Source organism: Lactuca saligna, chromosome 2 (genome assembly GCF_052625555.1).
Source record: "Lactuca saligna cultivar CGN05327 chromosome 2, ASM5262555v1, whole genome shotgun sequence".
NCBI classification, from domain to species: Eukaryota; Viridiplantae; Streptophyta; class Magnoliopsida; order Asterales; family Asteraceae; genus Lactuca; species Lactuca saligna.
In genome coordinates this window covers 150,637,921-150,643,319 of record NC_136418.1, presented here as the reverse complement: position 1 = coordinate 150,643,319, position 5,399 = coordinate 150,637,921, and the positions used below count along the sequence as shown (strand labels likewise).

Sequence of the window (5,399 nt, the reverse complement as noted above, 5' to 3'; positions counted from 1 at the left end):
CTGCAAATAAATCATAAATAAACATATTATAAATTATGTAAAAGCTAATAAATGATGATTAAAACAATAAATAAGCATGGATCTTTATCATGTTTTCAGGAGAGTACATATTTTCATCCATAAGATTAAGAGAATTTCTACGTGAAAACCAAAAAATGAAGGTTTGAAAAAATTTAAATTTTATACACTCGTATACCAAAACAGCAGATGAGTCAAATCACAAATGAAAATGCCAAATCGCAAATGAGCCTATCCAAATCACAAGTAGGGTGAGGTTTAATAACTAAAATTTTGTTAGCTATTTTACGAAAATTGCTAATTTTTGACTATTTAAAAAAAATTAATATATTTGGCTGATTTTATTGAAAGCCAAATATAAGTGTGGATAGTGTCATATGTTGTTACTTGCGACACATCCTAGATTTTGATAGCTCAAGCTCACGCACCATTGGGATTTGGAAATGCCTAAGTTGACCCAAGGCTTCATCTCTGCGTATAAATCGATGGAACGCTCGTTGACCATGTTTTCGAAATAGTTATGGCGTCTTCGTCTTCGTCTTAGTCCTCCTGCAAATTGAGCCTCAGGAAGTACGATGTTTTCTTGAGCTTCAGGGGTAAAGACACCCGCAATACTTTTGTTGATCATATCTACTACGCCCTGCACCAAAAAGGGATTGTAACTTTTCAGGATGGCGAGAAACTCGAGAGAGGAAAATCAATCCGTCCAGAACTCTTAAAAGCCATTAGAGAATCATCCATTGCCATCATCGTGTTCTCGAAAAACTACGCTTCTTCATATTGGTGCTTGGATGAGCTTGTGGAGATTATAAAACAACACAAGGAAACAAATCAAATCATTTATCTAGTGTTCTATGGCGTTGATCCATCAGAGGTGCGTAAGCAGGAAGGGTTGTTTGGGGAAGGGTTCGCGATACACAAAGGGGGAAAGGTGGAAGTGTGGAGAGACGCTCTAGTGGAAGCAGCCAATTTATCTGGATGGGACACGAAGGCGATAGACAATGGGTAAACTTCTTTTCATGCCCTAAAAACCATTGATAATCATCGCAAATTCAAAATTAACCATGCTTTAGTTTCATGAATCGTTAAACACATCCCCATTCTCCAATCATGTTGATTGTAGTTTCCAATTTGCAGCCATGAAGCAGAATGTGTAAAAGCAATTATAAAACACATACAAGGCTCCTTGTATCACAAATACTCCACTCTTGAAGAGAAACTAATAGGAATCATACCTCGAGTGGAGAAGGTGAACTCATTACTAAGAATGGAATTGGGGGAAGTCCACATGATAGGCATATGGGGAATGGGTGGTTCAGGTAAGACTACAATCGCCAGATATGTATTTAGGGAACTCTCACATCACTTTGACAACACAAGATTTGTATAAAATGTTAGAGAAATTGCAGAAAAATCTGGTTTGCATTCTGTACAACAAGATTTTCTCTTATCAATGGACAGAAACCTGGATATGCATCAAGCAACCCAAACTATAAGAAAAACGTTTTCCCGCCAAAAAATTCTAATTGCTCTTGATGATATAGATGAATTAAGCCAACTAGATGCATTAGCAGGAGATTGCACCTGGTTTGGTGAAGGGAGTCGGATTATTATAACAACAAGAAATGAGAGATTGTTATTGGCACATGGAATCAATGAGGATATATATAATGTTGACTTGTTGAATACTGATGAAGCTCTTCAACTCTTTAGTCTTTATGCATTCAGAATGAATACTCCCACAAAAGACTATGACAACATGCACATCTTGTTGTACAATATGCTGCGGGCCATCCTTTGACCCTTAAAGTTTTGGGTAATTCTTTACGTGGTAAAGACATGAAGAAATGGATAACAACAATGGATAGACTTAAAGAAATCCCAAAAGCAGAAAGTTTAGAAACATTGAAAGTAAGTTTTGATGCGCTTGAAGATATCCAAAAGGAAATCTTTTTGGATATTGATTGTTTCTTTAAAGGGTGGCATAGTGTGGAAGTATACAAAATACTTGATTGTTGTGGATTCAATAAAGAAAAATGGGTAAGTGATTTAGTACAAAGAGCTCTTGTAAGTATTTCAAGTGAAAGGTTGGATATGCATGATATGATACAAGAAATGGGACAACATATTGTTCATGGAAAGAGTTATAAAGACCCCTAAAAGCATAGCCGATTGTGGAAACCTCAACAAGTTTTGGATGTACTTGTATCAAATAAGGTATATAATCATTTATGTCATAATAATAACAATAATCATATATTAAACTGAATGCTGAAAATACAATTACTTAACAGGGAACCGAAGAAATTCAATCCATAGTAGTGGAGGGTTTTCATAGTGTAGAATCTTTAAATTTTACTCTTGCATTCAAGAACATGACGAATCTTAGACTGCTTCATTTGGATACCAAAGGAATGCATTTCATAGGACCTGAATATCTTCCAAATTCATTGCAATATCTTAATTGGAAAAAATACACAGCAAATCCACTTCCATCAAGTTTTGGATCAGGGAATCTTGTTGGAATTCACATGTATTCCAGCAGTCTGGTAGAACTATGGAAAGGAGTGAAGGTACAATGACTAAAATACCCTTATCTATGTCTATAATGGTAATTGGTATATCATTGCACTTTTTTGTTTTTAACAGCATCTACACAACCTGAAGTTCATTGATTGCCAAGAATCAAAGAAACTTACCAAAACACCAAACTTCACAGGGATCCCAAATCTTGAAAGATTAGAGCTTTCAGGTTGTAGCAGTTTGGTAAAGGTTCATGAGTCAACCGGGTGTCTAGAAAAGCTAAAAAGTCTGGATCTTAGTAATTGCTATGAACTTAAATCTTGCCCTTCTTATATCATGATGAAATCCCTTGAAACTATCAGTCTCAGACACTGTAATTACTTAAGAAAATTCCCAAAAATCCAAGGAAAGATGGATAGATTATCACATATCTATTTACACCATACAACAATAGAACAACTTCCAGACTCAATTCTGAACATAACAAATCTATCTGTTCTTAGTCTTCTTGGATGTATCAACCTAACAAGTCTTCCAAATACTATTTCCATGTTACAAAGCCTGACATATCTTGATGTCAGACGTTGCATAAAACTTGCAACATTACCCAAAGATCTTGGAAACATAGCTTCTTTAGAGCATCTTCTTGTTTCCACTGTTACTCAACTACCATCTTCCATCATCAACCTTAAAAACCTCAAAACCTTCTCTGTTGTAGAACCACCATCTTCCATTCCTCATAAAAAAAGGATTCCTTGATTGGTTCTTTGAACATAAAAACTCAAAAAAGAATAGTAATCTGTCTAGAGACTCATTGTATCAGGTTTTACCTTCTTTATCGAGTTTGACTTCCTTGAAAGAATTAGGGCTCTGTAATTTACATGAAGGAATGACTCTACCAGTTGATATTGGCACTCTGTCATCACTAGAGTACTTAATATTATGTGACAACCAATTTACTAAATTACCCTTTAGAATCTCCCAACTCTCTGTCCTCAAAAGGCTAGATGTATCAAACTGCCCGAGGCTTGAAGAACTGCCCGAGCTTCCACCTACTCTTGCCCTACTTTTTGCCAACAATTGTAAATCTTTAAGGACTATAACCAGTCTCTCATCAACCTTGCGATAGGTGTCATTTCTTGGTTGCAGGAGATTGGAAGATTAACATACAGTGCTACGTAAAGTACTTCAGGTTGCTATTTTTATTATCAGAATCTGTGTTTATAATTTTTTCAAACATTAATAAAGTTTAATTTCTTTATCAACAGGGATACAATGTTATGAAGCACCAGACTAGTGTTCTCCTTCCTGGAATTGAAATCCCAAATTGGTTTCAAAGTGAGAGGACTGGAATTGGGAAGACAGTAATTGAGTTACCTGGGAATTGGAACAATGTAATCACAGGGATTTCAGTATGTGCTGTTGCAGACTTGATGGGGCTAACTAGGCATATCAGTTTGACTTTGTCAACAAAGCGGATTCCATTCACAAACAGGAATGGAATGTGTCATTCCGATAGATTACATTTGTGGATGGAGTATGTGTCACTTGATCTTCTTCAATGCTCATATGAGGGGATTCTCCAGAATGATTGGATTACAACCACTCCAGGCCTTATCTTGACTGTTTCAACAGAGACTAGTGGTGTAAAGATATGTGGGGTCCGTTTTGTTTACAAAGATGTTAGTTTGGAAGAAACGAGTAGTGTGGATAGTTGTGTTATGAAGAAAGAATCAAAGTTTTTAAGATGTTTTAAAGAGATGGAATTTGATGGTGTAACTTACAGTTTGCAGCCTGGAGTAAAATATGTCAGTGATGGAGATGCAACATTTGATAGGTTGTCATGGAATGAGAAGCATGAATGTTATAGATCAGGTAGATCATTGATCAAAGTAGGAATGAGTATTCTTGATTAAAATTATGAAGGGGGTAAGGTGGAAGTAACCTACTTCCCTTTTATTAACGTCAAATTCGCCTTTACATAACTTGCTACTCTTTTTTTATACGCAACTCAAACAAGAAACTAACTTAAATGGTGTGGCTTTCGGTCTCCCAACTAAATAACTGGTCATTTATGTTGAATTATCCTATATTTATACGATAAAGTTTTATAAATGGCGAGATATGTTAGAGTCTTCTATCTCTCTATAAGGACTCTTTTGGAGAGATAATTTTGGACTCTACATATATCTTTTATGTCTTACGGTATATGTTAGTATTCGTGTGATTTGATCAAGAACTTAGGTTGGGATCTTGATGGAGGCATTAAACCATTGACGTATCCATAAAATTACAAATAATACAATTACGAGGCTTAATAACTAATTAGAATGAAGTAAATATTGTCAACTACATATTGATTGATAAAGTGAGAGTCAATCTCAATATGCCTCATAAGCTCATGGAATACATCATTGTGAGCAATATAAATAACATAGTGATATAGGAAGAGCCGGAAGAACCCCATGTCGACTCAAAGCCAATGAATCCAAACGAATTATAGAATTGTATCAACTAGAGCAAGCTATTCAGCTTCAATACTCAAGCCACTTGTAAGAGATTGTTTCTCACTTCTCCGGGATATAAGGGAACCCCCCAAAAGAAACAATTGCCAATGGTAGATCTTTTAGGGTTTAGGCTTTAGGTCATCATCCAAATCCAAGTCTATATGGAAGAAGGAGAGATGAGTTAGACTAAAAATGAAGCCCGTGGAACATAGAAACCTTGATGTAATGAAAAATCCTGAGGATTCAGAGCAAGGAGCGGCCATAACCAGCCAACCGTGTGAATGACATATGTAAGGTCAGGGTGTGATTATGAGATAAAGCAGTTAACTAACTAACTGTGACATAAAGTAG

At 35.8% G+C, this 5,399-nt stretch overlaps 1 pseudogene across 1 annotated transcript; it reads left to right on the top strand.

The window, feature by feature from the left end:
• The first annotated feature begins 417 nt into the window (after positions 1-417).
• LOC145030248 (TMV resistance protein N-like) lies at positions 418-4,526 on the top strand (annotated as a pseudogene). The gene is made up of 5 exons (XR_013676601.1): positions 418-1,023; positions 1,156-2,175; positions 2,313-2,591; positions 2,668-3,733; positions 3,810-4,526. The product of XR_013676601.1 is annotated as a TMV resistance protein N-like (transcript).
• The last annotated feature ends 873 nt before the right edge of the window (positions 4,527-5,399 follow it).